At 45.8% G+C, this 19,883-nt stretch overlaps 1 protein-coding gene and 1 long non-coding RNA gene across 2 annotated transcripts in view; both read left to right on the forward strand.

Annotated features, from left to right (window-relative positions):
- LOC311142435 overlaps nucleotides 1-9,678 on the forward strand; it is a 66,411-nt gene extending 56,733 nt beyond the window's left edge. Inside the window, exons 2-3 of the long non-coding RNA XR_014614309.1 lie at nucleotides 9,011-9,131; nucleotides 9,510-9,678. This is a non-coding gene — a long non-coding RNA (uncharacterized lncRNA). The remainder of the gene's footprint in view (nucleotides 1-9,010; nucleotides 9,132-9,509) is intronic.
- LOC311140907 (NACHT, LRR and PYD domains-containing protein 3-like) overlaps nucleotides 1-19,883 on the forward strand; it is a 466,410-nt gene that overhangs the window by 77,539 nt on the left and 368,988 nt on the right. The gene's annotated exons all lie outside the window — the stretch shown is intronic.

Raw genomic sequence — 19,883 nt, forward strand, 5'->3', positions numbered from 1 at the left:
GGACCTAAACACAGTAAACAGATTCCTCTCTCTGTCTAAGAAGAACAGAAAGGTGACATGGAGGAGAGAGGAGCAGCCGTATCCTGATCACCCAGAGAGATTTGGACTGGAGACAGGTGCTGTGTAGAGAGGGTCTGACTGGGCGCTGTTACTGGGAGGTAGAGTGGAGTGGGGAAAGGGCTGTTATAGGAGTGACATATAAAGGAATCAGCAGGAGAGGAGGGGATAATGACTGTGGGATTGGATACAATGACAAGTCCTGGAGTCTGTTCTGCTCTGACAACAGATACAGAGCCAGTTACTCTGCCAGGCACAATAATAAGTCCACTACCATAGACGTCCCCTCCTCCAGATCCCACAGAGTAGGAGTGTATCTGGACTGGCCAGCCGGCACTCTGTCCTTCTACAGAGTCTCCTCTGACACACTGACTCACCTGAGCACATTCCACTCCACATTCACTGAGCCCCTCTATCCAGGGTTTAGAGTTTATGATGTTGACTCCTCAGTGTCCCTGTAAATAATAACCATGGTAACACTGACACACACACACACACACACACACACACTGGACACACACACACTGGACACACACACACACACACTGGACACACACACACACTAGACACACACACACACACACTAGATTCACACACACACACACTGGACACACACACACACTGGACACACACACACACTGGACATACACAAACACTGGACACACACACACACACATACTGAACACACACACACACTGGACACACACACTGACACACACTGGACACACAAACACACTTGATACACACACTGTACACACACACACACACACACACTGAACAAACACACTGAACACACACACACCGGACAAACACACACTGGACACACACACACACACACACACACACACACACACACACACACACACACACACACACACAGGACACACACACACTGATCACACACACACACACTGGACACACATTGGACAAACACACCCACACACACACACACACACACACACACACTGGACACACACACACAATGGACACACCCACACACTGGACACACACACACACTGGACACATACACACTGGACACACACACACACACACAAAGAGAACACACACACACTGGACACACACACTGGACACACACACACACACACACACACTGGACAAACACACATACACACACAGGACACACACTCATACACACTGGACACACACACATACACACTGGAAACAAACACACAGGACACACACACACACACACACTGGACACACACACTCACACACACTGGACACACACACACACACAGGACACACACACAGTACACACACACACACTGGACACACACACAAACCTGACACACACACACACACACACAGGACACACACACAGGACACACACACACACTGGACACACACACACACACACTGGACGCACACACTCACACACACTCGACACACACACACACACCTGACACACACACACACACACACAGGACACACACACACACTGGACACACACACACACACACCTGACACACACACACACACAGGACACACACACACACAGGACACACACACACTGGACACACACGCACACACACACTGGACACTCACAAACACACACACACTTGACACACACACTGGACACACACACTTGACAAACACACATACGCTGGACACACACACACTCACACTGGACCCACACACATACACACTGGACACACACACACATGACACACACACATACACACTGGACAAACACACACCTGACACACACACACACACACACAGGACACACACACTGGACACACACACACACTCTGGACACACACACACACACACTGGACACACACACACCTGACACACACACACACACACACAGGACACACACACACACTGGAGACACACACACACACACACAGACACATTGGACACACACACTCACACACACTGGACACACACACACACACCTGACACACACACACACCCAGGACACACACACAGGACACACACACACACTGGACACACACACACACACACACACACTGGACACACACACTCACACACACTGGACACACACACTGGACACACACACTGGACACACACACTGGACACACACACATACGCTGGACACACACACACTGGACACACACACACACACATACACACTGGACACACACACACACGAAACACACACATTCACACTGGACACACACACACCTGACACACACACACACACATTTGAAACATTTCCATGTGTTGGATTTTGATGAAAGGAAATCCTATATAGCCTACTGGACAGGACTTTGCTATGGCATCTTCTGTTTGAGTGTCTCAGGTCAGGTCTGAGCCATGATCAGAATGTGTCTCTGTGTCTATTTCCAGCCCTGCCATTTCTACCTGTCCTGATCTAGTGTTTCCCCCCTGACCTCCTCACACCGTCTCACTGTCCATGTCTGCTTTTAGCTCCCACCTCTACTTCACTGTGTTATAATGGACCTTATGCTTGTTATGTCACCTCTGTAACCAGTTATCAAACATACTGACCTTTCTGACCCTATCCCATGGCCCTACTTTCTACAACTGAACATTTAAATTCCTCTATGAGTTTTGTTTAGTGTCCATTTACATATCTATGTATTTGTTGTATATTGGGGTTGTGCCGCAGAGCATCATGGGGGTTTGTATGTGTTGAGATGATCACGTTCCAGATAAATGGTTGAACTGATTCCTGTCTCCTGTCTCATCATTATTGAATTGTTATACAGATGTGGTTATGAAACCCCACGAGACATAACAAAAGATTGGTGATGAGTAAGTCTGAATCTACAGGAACTAAGACATAAGCATTCTATAAAAGCCCCCAGGGTTCCTTCTCTGTCCAGTATAAATATAAACATATAAACATTTAAACACATAAACACACGTCAAATTGCCCCTGAAAATGATTAAATGATAAAACTAGAAAATTAATGTGTTGATATATGAACTTGTGATGATAGTTGGCCAATCCTGTGTTAACACAATGTATTGTGATGATAGTCGGCCAAGCCTGTGTTAACACGATGTATTGTGATGATAGTCGGCCAATCCTACGTTAACACAATGTATTGTGATGATAGTTGGCCAATCCTACATTAACACAATGTATTGTGATGATAGTCGGCCAAGCCTGTGTTAACACAATGTATTGTGATGATAGTTGGCCAAGCCTGTGTTAACACAATGTATTGTGATGATAGTTGGCTATTAGGCAGTACGCCTGTAAGGCTGCAGGTACGGGTGTGGTTGGAGGCGTGGCCAGCCAATAAAGATGGAAGTCCCACCCAGTTGTCTACATTAATTAAAAATGGTGGAAGCCCTCAAAGGCCCTGCCCATGATAATACGGGTTTTGGCCACTAGAGGGCCTCTATCATTCTCTATGACATCACCGTGTTCCATTGGATTCTTTCTGTGTCCTTGGATTTGAACTTCCTTTCAAAGACTCAACGAGAGGTTCAAGGTAGGACTAAAGTTTCCATTGTGAAATTTGCTCTTTGGGTGATTCCTCACGAAGCTAGGAAAATAAAGAAGAACATGGCTTTTTGGGGGATTTTCATGACATGTGATCCCATAGAAGGGTCCTTTTGGAGGAAGGATTGTCGACATGTATTTGACGTTTGTATCTTAAAGCGTATGTCACAGGTGTGACAATGAGCCTCCATTGCTTATCATGCATGCTTCTGCCTTTCTAATTAGTATGATTGATCCTGTCATTTCATTGGCTGACTGTCTCTGTGTTTGTTTGAGGGGGGTTGTTGTTGTTGTTGGGGGGGGGCGGTATATTTTGTGAGGAACGTTCCAACTGGAATCTGTTCCAAAAAAAGCATTGTAAATAACAACATTGCAAAGAAAAAAAAACGTATAAGAAGTTCCATGGAATAATCCAGACAGTGGCTGAACGGGTCACTTTACATTTTCACTCACTACCTGTCCTGAACGTTTACCCCCCGTGGTTTCATTCTCCCAACATGCTTGTTAGCGTAGCTTTGCACCAGCTACTCCACTGGTTCATCTCTGTTCCCTTGGCAGCATCAGTAGAACCATTGTGTAAAATGTCCCTTCAAATTAAGAGTCCCCATGCTCTTGGGATTGGATATTGGCTGGCGTAATGGTCTATAGTAAAACACAGTCAAACTCTCATTTGTTTCAGGTTGTATGTGTCTGATGCAGTTTTTATACACTGGCTGCCTTCAGTTATAGGTAGATTAATCCTTCACTTTACATTTTAATCATTTAGCAGACACTCTTATCCAGAGCAACTTAGAGTTAGTGAGTGCATACATTATTATTTAAAAAAAATCATACTGCCCCCCCGTGGGAATCGAACCCACAACCCTGGCATTGCAAACGCCATGCTCTACCAACTGAGCTACATCCCTGCCGGCCATTCCCTCCCCTGGGCCAATTGTGCGCCGCCCCATGGGTCTCCCGGTCGCAGCCGGCTACAACAGAGCCTGGATTCTAACCAGGATCTCTAGTGGCACAGCTAGCACTGCGGTGCAGTGCCTTAGACCACTGCGCCACTCGGTTCATTAAATATTATCACAAACAATGAAGAATACCAATGAAGGTTTTAGACAGATAAACCTCTACAACCTGATTCTACTAGTGAAGTGGTTGATGACTAGATGGCTAGTTGAATCAGTAGATGTGCTGTCCTGGTGAAGTGGTTGATGACTAGATGGCTAGTTGAATCAGTAGATGTGCTGTCCTAGTGAAGTGGTTGATGACTAGATGGCTAGTTGAATCAGTAGATGTGCTGTCCTAGTGAAGTGGTTGATGACTAGTTGAATCAGTAGATGTGCTGTCCTAGTGAAGTGGTTGATGACTAGATGACTAGTTGAATCAGTAGATGTGCTGTCCTAGTGAAGTGGTTGATGACTAGATGACTAGTTGAATCAGTAGATGTGCTGTCCTAGTGAAGTGGTTGATGACTAGATGGCTAGTTGAATCAGTAGATGTGCTGTCCTAGTGAAGTGGTTGATGACTAGTTGAATCAGTAGATGTGCTGTCCTAGTGAAGTGGTTGATGACTAGTTGAATCAGTAGATGTGCTGTCCTAGTGAAGTGGTTGATGACTAGATGGCTAGTTGAATCAGTAGATGTGCTGTCCTAGTGAAGTGGTTGATGACTAGATGGCTAGTTGAATCAGTAGATGTGCTGTCCTAGTGAAGTGGTTGATGACTAGATGACTAGTTGAATCAGTAGATGTGCTGTCCTAGTGAAGTGGTTGATGACTAGATGACTAGTTGAATCAGTAGATGTGCTGTCCTAGTGAAGTGGTTGATGACTAGATGGCTAGTTGAATCAGTAGATGTGCTGTCCTAGTGAAGTGGTTGATGGCTAGATGGCTAGTTGAATCAGTAGATGTGCTGTCCTAGTGAAGCGGTTGATGACTAGATGGCTAGTTGAATCAGTAGATGTGCTGTCCTAGTGAAGTGGTTGATGACTAGATGGCTAGTTGAATCAGTAGATGTGCTGTCCTAGTGAAGTGGTTGATGACTAGATGGCTAGTTGAATCAGTAGATGTGCTGTCCTAGTGAAGTGGTTGATGACTAGATGACTAGTTGAATCAGGTGTGCTTGTCTGAAGCTACAACAACAACTGTTGGGGGATGTTGAGGACTGGAGTTAAAGAAACCATGTGGTGTGGAGGTCCCAGGTATATGAGCCAGACAGACTGGCAGAAGGGGTGATTACCACTCACAGGGATCAATAGAAGGCCTGTGGGGGTGGGTGGGTGGGTGGGTGTGTGTGTGTGTGTGTGTGTGTGTGTGTGGGTCAGACAAAGTGTAGAGGAAGGTAATGCCGTTGTTGAGGCCGATCTCCACTTAACCTCTCTTAAAATAAACAGCCATAGAGAGAGAAGGGGAGGGAACAGCCATAGAGAGAGAGAAGGGGAGGGAACAGCCATAGAGAGAGAGAAGGGGAGGGAACAGCCATAGAGAGAGAAGGGGAGGGAACAGCCATAGAGAGAGAAGGGGAGGGAACAGCCATAGAGAGAGAAGGGGAGGGATCAGCCATAGAGAGAGAGAAGGGGAGGGAACAGCCATAGAGAGAGAGAATGGGAGGGAACAGCCATAGAGAGAGAAGGGGAGGGAACAGCCATAGAGAGAGAAGGGGAGGGAACAGCCATAGAGAGAGAAGGGGAGGGAACAGCCATAGAGAGAGAAGAGGAGGGAACAGCCATTGAGAGAGAAGGGGAGGGAACAGCCATAGAGAGAGAGGGGGAGGGAACAGCCATAGAGAGAGAAGGGGAGGGAACAGCCAGAGAGAGAGAATGGGAGGGAACAGCCATAGAGAGAGAAGGGGAGGGAACAGCCATAGAGAGAGAGAAGGGGAGGGAACAGCCATAGAGAGAGAAGGGGAGGGAACAGCCATAGAGAGAGAAGGGGAGGGAACAGCCACAGAGAGAGAAGGGGAGGGAACAGCCATAGAGAGAGAAGGGGAGGGAAGGACAGGGTGAATAAGGGAGGGAGAGAGAGGGGAGAAGGGAGGGAGAGAGAGGGGAGAAGGACGGAGACAGAGGGGAGAAGGAGGGAGAGAGAGGGGAGAAGGAGGGAGACAGAGGGGAGAGAGAGGGGAGAAGGAGGGAGAGAAAGTGAATAAGGGATGGAGAAAGAGGGGAGGTGGAGGGAGAGAGAGGGAGAAGGAGGGAGAGAGAGAGGGGAGAATGAGGGAGAGAGAGGGGAGAAGGAGGGAGAGAGAGGGGAGAAGGAGGGAGAGATCGTTAATAAGGGATGGAGAGAGAGGGGAGAAGGAGGGAGGGAGAGAGAGAATAAGAGAGGGAGAGAGAGGGGAGAAGGAGGGAGAGAGAGGGGAGAAGGAGGGAGAGAATGAATAAGGGAGTGAGAGAGAGGGGAGAAGGAGGGAGAGAGAGAGGGGAGAAGGAGGGAGAGAGGCATGGAGTGAGGGGGAGGAATACAGACTTAAAAAGATGCAGACTGGACACAGGATGTCCCGCCCACTCAGAGACAGGATGTATCCATATGACAACAGACATAATGTCCCGCCCACTCAGAGACAGGATGTATCCATATGACAACAGACATAATGTCCCACCCGCTCAGAGGCACCGGACCAATAACACGGAAGATTAATTGAGACGATCGTACTGCATGTGATCAATAGTAATAATACCAGACATCATGAGTCAGGAGGAGGTGGAGGAGGAGGAGGTGGTGGAGGAGGAGGAGGTGGTGGAGGAGGAGGAGGATGATGTGGAGGAGGTGGTGGAGGAAGAGGAGGAGGAGGAGGAGGAGGAGGTGGTGGAGGAGGAGGATGTGGAGGAGGTGGAGGAGAAGGAGGAGGAGGTGGTGGAGGAGGAAGAGGAGGAGGGAGAAGAAAGTGGATGCCCAGTAGGTGTCAGTGTTCCTCTTTTTAAACAGAGCGAGAGAGAAGGAATATGTGAATGTGCCAGGAGGAGGAGGAGGAGGAGGAGGAGGTGGAGGAGGAGGAGTAGGAGGAAGAGGAGGAGGAGAAAGAGGTGGTGGAGGAGGAGGAGGAGGTGGAGGAGGTGGAGGAGGAGGAGGAGGAGGAGGAGGAGGAGGTGGAGGAGGTGGAGGAGGAGGAGGAGGAGGAGGAGGAGGTGGTGGAGATGGAGAAGGAGGAGGAGGAGGAGGAGGAGGAGGAGGAGGAAGAGGTGGTGGTGGAGGTGGAGGAGGAGGTGGTGGAGGAAGAGGAGGAGGAGGTGGAGGAGGTGGTGGAGGTGGAGGAGGTGGAGGAGGAGGAAGAGGAAGAGGAGGAAGGAGAAGAAAGTGGATGCCCAGTAGGTGTCAGTGTTGCTCTTTTTAAACAGAGCGAGAGAGAAGGAATATGTGAATGTGCCAGGAGGAGGAGGAGGAGGAGGAGGAAGATGTGAATGTGCCAATGGATATGGAGGGAAAGATGAAAAATTAAACAAGGTCTGAAAATAAGAACTATGAATATATACTGTAACCCACCAATGAGAGAGAAATAGGAAAAAGTATGTTTCTACCTCCTCTCCCCCTTCTTCCTGAAGTGTGCACTCGTTCACTCCCCCTCGAGAATGTAAAATCATTGGAATGGCGTGAGCATGGTGCTTGATGGAGTTTCCACAATATTTCTTAAAAATCCATGAGGGGGAGTGAACGAGTGCACACTTCAGGAAGAAGGGGGAGAGGAGGTAGAAACATACTTTTTCCTCTTTCTCTCTCATTGGTGGGTTGCAGTATATATTCATAGTTCTTATTTTCAGACAAGGGATTACGGTTTATCAGTGGGGAAGCCACGAATCCCGTGAAGACGCGTCAAACCATATAGCCACCCTGTCCTATAGCTTACGGACGGTAAATCATTGGATGTATGAATTTGTGTCAATGCAATTCTGTGTAAGTAAAGGCCTATAGCAATCTGGAACAAAAATACAATGTCACAAAATAACTTTACATAATTTAGCCCATCAAACGATGACATGTGACCCGTCTGCAGCGGGCATTGGCCCTAAATCAAAATAGCATTTGATTCCAACCTCAAGCGGGCCAGATGCACAGTAGTAAACAGGCCTATAGACAAGTTTTTGAGCCGTTTCCGCTCTACTTCCTGAACTCCTCCCGTCGATGCAATCCAGTTCCGTTCTGCCGGGCTGGGTTTGTTTTGCTAGCTAGCTCCGTTGTGCCGACAAAACACTGATATCGCAGTGACAAAGAGGATATAAAAATTACAATTACAACATGAAGAAAAGTGGTTCGGGAACGACGTGTGCGGTAGTTGGTTGCAAAAACTCGAGAAAGCACCTGAACGAGTGGTTAGATAGAGAGTGCTACGACCACAAACCAGCTACAAAGAGGCAATGTCCATGCGTTCCATTGTTTAAATTTTTTCGCCAGCCTGATACCGACTCGGAATCAAGGATCTGGCTGGAGGCATTGAATCTAAAGAAACCACCCCTCAACGTTTTTGTTTGTTCCTATCACTTTGTTGACCAAAAACCTACCAAGGATAATCCTTTCCCAGAGTTGTGGTTGGGATACAATCGCCCTCCCCAGCCAAATAGGCGTCAACTCACCCAGCGGACCACTGCCTCCTCCCAGATAAAGAAACGCAGACTTGAATCTGAGGGTAAGTTCAGCAACTTTAGCTATGAAGCTGACAATACTGTTAATTATGAAGAAGTTGTCATACATTAACATTGCTACCGGTATTTTGCTAAGGCAGTTGATTGTTTTGGAGATGGGACAAACAATGCCCACGATAGCTACATCATTAATTGTGTGTGTGTGTGTGTGTGTGTGTGTGTGTGTGTGTGTGCCTGCCTGCGTGTGCCTTAGTCTACATCATAAATTCAATGCAAGGTGGCAGGCTGTTGTGATGATGATTGTGTGTGTGCGTGTGAGTGCAATGTTGTAGTACACATTTTTCCATTGTGATGTTTGTAGTGAGAGGACTCTATGCCTGCATTAATTTTGCTCCATCCATGTTTTCTCTTCCCCTTTTTAGATGCTCCAGAAACCTGTCAGCCTGTCTGTGAGGCCGAGCCTGCTACACCAACATTTCGAGATGCCCAGACCCAATGGGTAGCCAATGTCCGCATACATGTGGAAAGAGCAATCCAGAGACTGAAGGTGTTTAAGATTTTATCCCAGAATGTTCCCATCAGCATGGCACCGAAACTGGACAACATCTTAACCATCTGTGCTGGCCTAGTTAACCTGAAGAGTCCACTGATCAGTGAGGTTTAGAATCTTGCCCTGTGTCCCTGTCTACCAACACCCAGCCATGTTGTTCATTAAATACAGATAAACACAACAAATACTGCGTGCATTGTATTTTTAAATATTATATATGAATATTTTCATAGTGATGTAATTGTGTGGGCTGCTTTTGTATTTTACTTTTTAATACCTGTTAAGATTAAACACGCAATCTTTCTTGTTGAAGCCATTTGTTTAGTTTCCTCAAAACAATTAATTAATCAAGTGTTATTTATGTACAGTATGAGCTTACTATGAATTATGAACTGTGTTAAAATAAATTGTAGCACTCTAAGGATTGAAATTACATCAAACTTTATTTTCACTCAAACAGTAGGCACACTGATATATTGCACAGCATAAAGAGATCATGTAAACAATGGACATCTGTTGGCTCCTGTGGGCATGACCTAAATAAGGCAGTTTATTTTGGTTTTAAAATGCTGAGATATTTACTGCAGAACTGTAACCTTTCCTCAACAAAATCATCAACAATTTTTGGGAGCATGTGGGCAAAGTAGAATGTGCGCAGCCTTATGATATGCCCCTGGACAAAGCCTTGGTCGTAGGGTACTTCGATTTCTAGGTGCTCAGTTTTGTTCCAGATCACCAACTTGGAGTGCTGAAGCCCTGTGCAGTGCATCCCAATTTGTACCTGCATGTAGTAGCATTTTGGACCATTGCAGGCAATATGGTAATCTACCCTATCTCCGTTTGCCACAGTTGTGATTTCGCAGTTCTTTGTTGCCAAAAATTCTGCAAGTGACTTGTTTCCCATCACAGGTGATTTGATCTCCAACAGAATGTCGTTGTTTATCACTCCATCGGGAGATGCTGCAAGCCACGGTTCCTTTTCGCACACCACTAAGCCTTTGGTTTCAATGCTATTGCCCAGAGTTTCCAAATAGTCCCTTGCAAGTTCCTCCCCCTCCGCTCCTTGACGGGTTGCGGCATTGCCACGGAAGGATGGGTGTAAGTGTTCTGACAAAAACTTGTCAGGCGCCGTGGTTGAGCGAATGGGCACCTTTCTAGCTGTGCTCGCTGTGATGCGCACTCTCCGCGCATCATGCCAGACCTGTTCTTTGCTCTGTGCTTTTGTAGCCTTCTCAATCTCCTCAAGCTGGGCTGTGGACATGTTAATGTATTCATCATAGAAGGTTCTGCATTTTACACAAGCCAGTGGTGTGTGGTGCTCTTCATGGTTTAGGAGATGGAGGTGTGGACATGGTGTTGGCTCGGTGATGGAGGAGGTATTAGCATTAAAGCAGAGCTGCAGGAGGCTATTCCCAGGGCAATTGAAAAGTGCTGCCATTGGTGAGGCAAGTGCGTTCTTCCTCCACTCTTCATGAGTCCTAAAGAGTGTCACCTCCTGTGCCGGTTCTGGAGTGGTAGAGGATGGCGGTGAAGTTGGTGGCGGCTGGTAGAGATCCTTCCTGTTGTGTCGTTTGAAGCGGACATACTTCATCTTCCTCTGACCAGCATTTCTTTTAGACCCAGCATTCCACTGGTTCTGTCCGTCTGTGCAGGCGCGCCAGGTTTTCCCCTGTCTCACAGCATTTTCTACCTAGAGAGATATAGTAAAAACAGTGCATAGATATTATAATGGGCTCACTGCACACATGTCATATAATAATAATAATAATATGCCATTTAGCAGACGCTTTTATCCAAAGCGACTTACAGTCATGTGTACATATATTTTTACGTATGGGTGGTCCCGGGGATCGATCCCACTACCCTGGCGTTACAAGCACCATGCTCTACCAATTGAGCTACAGAGGATGTAACACGAATATGAAGAAAATGCGTTATTATCATAATTCAATTCAATTATGAGCGCGCTTATCTAAACGGCACCTAAAAGCTGTCTCAAAGAACCAGCAAAAGTAATGATTATGAATATGTAAAATATTGCAATGAGACATTTTTATTATTTATTCATAAACAAGTGTTCGGTTCATGCATAAGCTCCAGTTCAGGCCGGAGCCTTATGTTGTCATTATCTATTGTCTGTCTGCTATATTTATTTTTTATTTATTAAATCCAGGAATTTGGTTAATGAAACATTTATTTAAATTAAGATACAATTAATACAAAACAAAATTCGCTTTAAAGGCTTTGTTCTTTCTGTTTTGAGGTGTCTGTGAAAGTCTGAAAGTCTTTAGTGCCGCTTTCAGAGCGCTCACGTCCATAATGGAGAACTGTCGTAGGCCTAACATTGTTTTTTCCTCATAAATGCAAACACGAAAATTAAAACACAAAATAGTTATTTTTTTTAAATAACAAATTTATGGATTTATAGCGTTTTGAAAAGAAGACATAGGCCTAGGCTACAATGGTCAAATAATTACCTTCCACAGGATCGCAGCTGAGTGGGAACAAGATCTCCCTGGTCCAGCAACACACGTACATCCCGCAGTTTTGACTTCTCCAGCTTCAGTTACCAGCACCCAAGCATTATGCCATGCATTGTTCAAACACTGGCTAGGCTCTACATTTGCTTTCAGATAAACAAAACGATCATGTTTGTATGAAATGACACAACCGACTTTGTTGCTGTGCAGATATTGATATGCCTCGGAGGCTTTCAGATTGTCCATTGCTTTTCCATCTATTGCCATGGATTGCACGAAGTAGGAGCAAATCTTGCTGTATGTTATGTTGGGCCACGTCGTCATGTTATCCTCCCAGTTCTGCACTGAATTCGGGTGGAGGAGAGTAACGCCTTCTCCAGTCAAAGTAGTAGAACCGTGTTCCCAAGCTAGCGTCGACATCGCTGTGTTTACACCGGCAGACGTTGTACAAACAACTTCCGGCGGAAATGAAATGCATTTGTGTAGAGTTATGGCGCCACCCGTGATACAGCGCGTAAACTTGTCTATACTGCCGTACAATTGCAAACTGCTGCTACACATTTGGTCAAAGAGTTCAGACCTAAATCAGGCTTCGTAGTATCTGTTATATCTTGTGACGAAGTGTCCTGGTTCAATTATCTTCAGTTTCAGAGAGAATGGAGGGTCAAATTTGCTGTAACTACAAAATCCCAGTAAAAACCAAGGAAACAGCAGTAAGTGAGGTTACTGCCATCTGGCATTGTTCCACCATGTTCTACTGCAGTTACTACGGTTTTCCTTGGTATTCTATCAGGCTCTGAGTTCAGGCCATCCCGACCATGACACTCACCCTCACACACTCCATGAGACAGCCAGTGATCCAGTTATCACCAGAATAAAACATGGCACAATCACGCAGAAACATTATGGTTTAACTCGCATTGAAATGCAAATACCCAGATAATGGTAAGAAAGATAGCAAACAAAATATTGAAACGCTCGCTAACATAAAGAAAAGGACAGCATTGATATTAATACAAAGTCACATAAGGATAAACATTCTCCGTGATGAAATAGTTCTTACCTTATGGATAAAAACAGCTTGAGGGTTGCTACAATACAACATTCAAAACATGAAAACACAACTACACAACACCATTAAAAACAACAAGAAAGCTGGATAAACACATTTAGATTTTTTAGATACTGCACTTTGCTTTTGCATGACCCATACAGCTGTTTAAGGTCATACAAAGGCAGAGTGCAGTATCAGCATTTTAGGGGTCATAGGTCAGATCAGTGGTCATAATAAGATGATACATCAGTGCATTTACACTTATCTACCTACGACATATTTGGCTGAACAGCAAAAACAACTTTAAAGCCTTTTTTGTCTTCAGTTGGACTGTTTTCTAGTTGATGCTCTTTGCCTTTGTAGGGCCGTTTATTCAAGCAGTCAACGGACAACAACTCTTAATGCAATCACGGGGAAAACACTTTTGAAAGCAGTTTTGACCTTTGTTAAAAAAGAGGGGGATCCAAGCTTTCCATTGATATCACGTTTATTTCTATACTCCTACAATTGCGCTAATGCATTGTTTTAAAAATGCAGTTACAACTGGAGTATCAAGCATGGTTTAGGAACATTCACAACAGAGCTCTTAAAGGGGCAACGGCATCTTAAAACCGGAGTATCAAGCATGGTTTAGGAACATTCACAACAGAGCTCTAACAATGTCAAAACATTCAGTTCCGTGTTAGTGGCTGTTGCTGTGGTTGAATGTTGTTGCTTGCAGAATGCAGCCTTGGTGCACCATGGTCTCCCTGTTGGGATCCTGTACTCAGTAGGAGGTAAACCCTGTGATGATGGTGCAGGGTTTTGTGCCATCATTTGCATGAATGCCTCAGAGGCGTCGTGGTCAAGTTCAGTCCAGTTTCTTTTTGCCACCCATTGCTTGTGATGTTGGAGGAGAGTTTTGTGCATATAGTCTACTGCAGGGGTATTCAACAAAATTTAAAAAAGGTCCAGTTAGAGAAAATGTTTTGAAGCAAAGGTCCAGAAGATCATAATGTCTAACAATTTAGTGGTATATATATTTAAGTAGCCTAGTAGTTCTGAATGTAATCAATAACTGACCGTCTAATCAAATTAATTCAGTACAATTCAAAAACTTGTTGACAATATTTATTATCACGAAACATAGAACTGAACATTAGGGTTGTCCTCGACTAAAGAAATTCTTAGTCGACTAACACTTATATGAGTTTGTCGACTAATCGATTAGTTGATTTAATCGACAGAGCTGTGCAAGACTAGAAAAGCGCAATATAAATGTAGTTAATTAACCATCTGTAAAACTGAGTTTCTCCGAAATTAATCCTGCAAAAGCACCACTTTAAATCTCGTGTTCACCAGAAATGTTCTCATAAGTTACTTGGAAATGAGTAATTAAGCATGAATAAGCATAAAAAATGACTTATCGACTAAAGAAATCTTAGTCAACTAAGACCAAAACGACCGATTAGTCGACTAATCGACTAAGAGGGGCAGCCCTACTGAACATATATGTATGACTGTAGATATGTACAATGTGCTCTCATTAATTAACTAAATAAAACTAGGGCTGCATGTCAAAATAAGAGAAAATAAATAAAATGTGAAAATTGTGCATTTTCAAAAAAAGTGCTTAACTTCAGAAAAATTATATAAAGGGAGGAAAAGTTTGAATTTCCCCTTTTCTGTTTCACATCTTGACTCAACAGTCTCAACCAATTTTACAAATAATAAATCTCAACAGATCTTAACAATTGAACAGTTTTAGAGTATCACTTTCTTCCCCTCATATCCCACTCCACCATGTTTTTGCTCAGTGAGAGAATTGAGCTTTAGCCTGTCTTGCCAGAATTTTAAACCTGGGCTTGAATGGAGTCAGGGCCATTCTCATACACATGTGAAGGTGCTCATTGGTGAGCCTGGAACGATATTTAGTTTTAATTATGTTCATTGTGGAGAAAGCTGCCTCGCAGTTGTATGTGGAGCCAAACATGGTCAAGATGTATAGGGCTACTTTCCTCAGACCCGGGAAAGCAGTCTCAGGGACCATTTGGAACCAGAAAGTGGAAGGGTCAGTTCTTACAAACTGCTCTTTCAGGGCCACATCTGCTTGGAGATCAACCAATTGCATCTGGAGAGACCCAGCATTTACCCATTTAAAGTGCTGTGTGACTTCCTTTGAGAACCCCCTGACATCTGTGATCAGAAATGGGTTCTGAATGAACATGGTGAGCTGCTCTCCAAAGCTGAAGCTGTCACAACGGTTGCTGAAGTTTACAATCAGCTTATCAATAAAATCAACAAAAGAAGACAAATCTCTCTGTCCCTGAACCTGTTCCTGCACTGCTGGGAAGTGTACACAGTCTCCCTGCAGGTCTTCCTTGAACACTTCAAGTTTCCTCTGAAAGGAGCGAACAGCTGTCATCAGTTCACAAATTGAATTGTCCTTGCCCTGTAGCCTCAAATTCAGTTCATTCAGATGTGACGTGATGTCAACCAAAAAGGCCACATTATCCATCCATTTCTCATTTTCTAAAAAGAGAGAAAACTGTGTTGCCTTCTGACTGCTTAGCTCTGCCAAAAAAGATGCTAATTCCCTCCTGATGGACCAAAAGCGCTCTAGCACCCTGCCTTTGCTGAGCCATCTCACATTGTTGTGCAGCAAAAGATCATCAGCATTGGCATCAACTTCTCTGAGGAATTCCCTAAGCATGCGATGCTGGTAGGAAGAGGATGCCCTGAGAAAATTTATCATTTTCATCATTGTATTCATCACCTCAGCATGCTCATCTGACAGGGAGGCACAGAGGACAGATTGATGAATGATGCAATGGTAAGATAAAAGCTCAGGATTGTCCCCTTTCAGTCTTGCTACAGCTCCTTTTTCTTTCCCTATCATAGAAGGGGCTCCATCTGTGGTTATTGAAACCACTTGTTTTGGCTCTATTCCTCTTTTTGTTAACATCTCCTTAATGGCCAGGTAGATATCCTCTCCTCTTGTACTGGTCTGAAGGGGAGTGACACCTAACATGTCTTCACAGAATGTTTTCTGGGCTGTGTTGAAAAACCTGGCAAACACTAACAGCTGAGCATTGTCACATATGTCAGTGGACTCATCCACAGCTAAGCCTACACATGGTGCCTTATGCATGGCTTCATCTAGCTGGGTTAGCACATCCTGAGTTAATATTTCACTTTTCTTTGTGGCAGATGATGCTGACATGGGAATTTGCTTTATTTTATCACAAAGCTCATTTTTTTGTTTTCCCTCAAGTAGTGTTTCAGCTACTGCACTCATGCATTCTTTGACAACCCCTCCATCTGTAAATGGCTTTTTGTGTTTACCCAAAATCCAAGAAACTCTGAGGGAACACTCAAGAGCACGTTGTTGGGCAGTGAATGTGTTGCTCAGGATCCTGGTGGAGTCTGTCCATTCTGGATTAAATGCTCTGTTTTCATTGTCCACTTTTCTTTTTTTGGAGAGTGCCATTTGTTCCTTATTTTCTCTAACTGTTACCCTTTTTCTGCCTCACTCGTCTGTTTCGCTCCCTTTCTCCGTCTCACTCATATTTTCGTCAACTTTCTCCGTCTCACTCGTATTTTCCTCAGCTTTCTCCGGCACACTCGTCTGTATCTCTCCCTTTCTCTGTCTCATTCGTCTGTTTCTCTCTCGTCTGTTTCGTTCCCTTTCTCCGTCTCATTCGTCTGTTTTCGCTCCCTTTGTTTTCTACATATATCGCTATCTTTTTAATCCGACTTTCTTTTCCTTGGTAACTTGCCTCTAAAACTCTCATCTGTCTGCACTGTAGAGTCCCAATGTTTACCGCCAGGAATGCAAAGACTTCATTGGCTGAGTGGTATCACGTGGGATCGCTTAACTCACATGCAATTGGTCGGTGAGTTTCCTCATTCACAAAACGAGTACCGTAAAGACTACAAAAGCTGTGCATATTAAAATAGAAGCGCCCCGTCAGGTTTTAATTCATAATCTTTTGTTTTGGTCCGGGTCCGTATGGGACGGCTTCTGGGTCCGGATCCGGACCGTGGTCCGCCTGTTAGTGACCTATGGTCTACTGAATGCCTCAGAGGCGTCGTGGTCAGCTTCAGTCCAGTCCCTTTTACTGTCATCCACTGAACTTTTCCTTGTTTACGTTTGAGGTTTTAACCTTGGAGTGTGTGACTGTCACCGGCCCCAGTATCACCAGGTGGTGTCTCCAGTATCACCAAATCAAATCAAATCAAATGTTATTTGTCACTTACACGTGTTTAGCAGATGTTATAGTGGGTGTAGCGAAATGCTTGTGCTTCTACCTCCGACAGTGCAGTAATATCTAACAAGTAATATCTAACAATTTCACAACATATACCCAATACACACAAATCTAAGTATGGAATGGAATTAAGAATATATACATATATGGACGAGCAATGACAGAGCGGCATGGACTAAGATACAGTCAAATATTATAGAATACAGTATATACATATGAGATGAGTAATGCAAGATATGTAAACATTATTAAAGTGACTAGTGTTCCATTTCTTAAATGTGGCCAGTGATTTCAATAGGCAGCAGCAGCATCTAATGTGTTAGTTAGTGATGGCTATTTAACAGTCTGATGGCCTTGAGATAGAAGCTGTTTTTCAGTCTCTCGGTCCCAGCTTTGATGCACCTGTACTGACCTCGCCTTCTGGATGATAGCGGGGTGAACAGGCAGTGGCTCGGGTGGTTGATGTCCTTGATGATCTTTTTGGCCTTCCTGTGACATCACTGGTGTCTCCAGGGAGACCAGGTGGTGTCTCCAGGGATACCAGGTGGTGTCTCCAGGGAGACCAGGTGGTGTCTCCAGGGAGACCAGGTGGTGTCTCCAGGGAGACCAGGTGGTGTCTCCAGTGAGACCAGGTGGTGTCTCCAGTGAGACCAGGGCACTGCTTACAGAAGTTTCTTCTTCTTTCTCTGTAGCTCCACCTCCTTTCTTGTTGTCTTCATCTCCTTGGAAGATGGTCGTCTTCTCCTTGGGAGTCTTTGAGTACATTTCCATCTCCCAAGCTGAGAAAACAGTGAGATGAGTTGTGGATATTGTGTCAGTGGGCTTGGTCTGGTTGGATTTGGAGTGGAATGCCGGTTCTGGGTGCTTTGTTTCCTTGATTGTAATTTTGTTTACTTTCCTAGTCTCCATTCCTTGCTTTTAGTTTTGCTGTTATGGCTGCAATCTCAGTTTCCATTATCGACTTTTCTTTCCTTGCTTGCAATTCCGCGTGCTCCTTTTCCAAAGCGTGTTTTTGCTTCAAGCCAGCAGCAAGTTCTACAAGAACAGCACGTTCAGCTTCAGCTTCAGGTTCCATTCGAGATATGGAGTTGCTGATGACCTTCCACTGGTGAAATTCCTCCCACTTGACTTGGTCGAACTAGACAGACACCAGTCTGAAAGATCAACATGCTCCCTCTCCTCCTTAAACAATTGCTGCACTGAATATTGGAGGGCAATGAATGTGTTCATGTGCTGCTGCATCACTCTTCTGGCTTTGCTCATAGCCTTCACAGGCTTCACATTTCCAGTTAGTCTCTTCTTGAAGATATATGTTTCCTTATTTGATTTCAATGATTGTTTCCACACAAAAATAGGTTCATAAAAATGTAGCAAACACTTTCCAACGTTGAAATTCGTAAAAGCACCCTGATGGCACTTACAACTTGTCTTCACCGTTTCCAGTTCACAGGCAGAGCTTGGCATCAATTCGGTCTATTCCATTGGGCGCGTCTGGGACAAGAAGGGGGCGCGCAGAGGAAAGAAGGGGGCGCGCAGAGGAAAGAAGGGGGCGCGCAGAGGAAAGAAGGGGGCGCGCAGAGGAAAGAAGGGGGCGGCAGAGGAAAGAAGGGGGCGGCAGAGGAAAGAAGGGGGCGACAGAGGAAAGAAGGGGGCGGCAGAGGAAAGAAGGGGGCGGCAGAGGAAAGAAGGGGGCGGCAGAGGAAAGAAGGGGGCGGCAGAGAAAGAAGGGGGCGGCAGAGGAAAGAAGGGGGCGGCAGAGGAAAGAAGGGGGCGGCAGAGGAAAGAAGGGGGCGGCAGAGGAAAGAAGGGGGCGCGCAGAGGAAAGAAGGGGGCGCGCAGAGGAAAGAAGGGGGCGCGCAGAGGAAAGAAGGGGGCGCGCAGAGGAAAGAAGGGGGCGGCAGAGGAAAGAAGGGGGCGGCAGAGGAAAGAAGGGGGCGGCAGAGGAAAGAAGGGGGCGGCAGAGGAAAGAAGGGGGCGGCAGAGGAAAGAAGGGGGCGCGCAGAGGAAAGAAGGGGGCGGCAGAGGAAAGAAGGGGGCGCGCAGAGGAAAGAAGGGGGCGCGCAGAGGAAAGAAGGGGGCGCGCAGAGGAAAGAAGGGGGCGCGCAGAGGAAAGAAGGGGGCGCGCAGAGGAAAGAAGGGGGCGGCAGAGGAAAGAAGGGGGCGCGCAGAGGAAAGAAGGGGGCGGCAGAGGAAAGAAGGGGGCGCGCAGAGGAAAGAAGGGGGCGCGCAGAGGAAAGAAGGGGGCGCGCAGAGGAAAGAAGGGGGCGGCAGAGGAAAGAAGGGGGCGCGCAGAGGAAAGAAGGGGGCGGCAGAGGAAAGAAGGGGGCGCGCAGAGGAAAGAAGGGGGCGCGCAGAGGAAAGAAGGGGGCGCGCAGAGGAAAGAAGGGGGCGCGCAGAGGAAAGAAGGGGGCGCGCAGAGGAAAGAAGGGGGCGGCAGAGGAAAGAAGAGGGCGCGCAGAGGA

This window comes from Coregonus lavaretus, assembly GCF_964263955.1.
Source record: "Coregonus lavaretus genome assembly, chromosome: 2".
Classification (NCBI taxonomy): Eukaryota; Metazoa; Chordata; class Actinopteri; order Salmoniformes; family Salmonidae; genus Coregonus; species Coregonus lavaretus.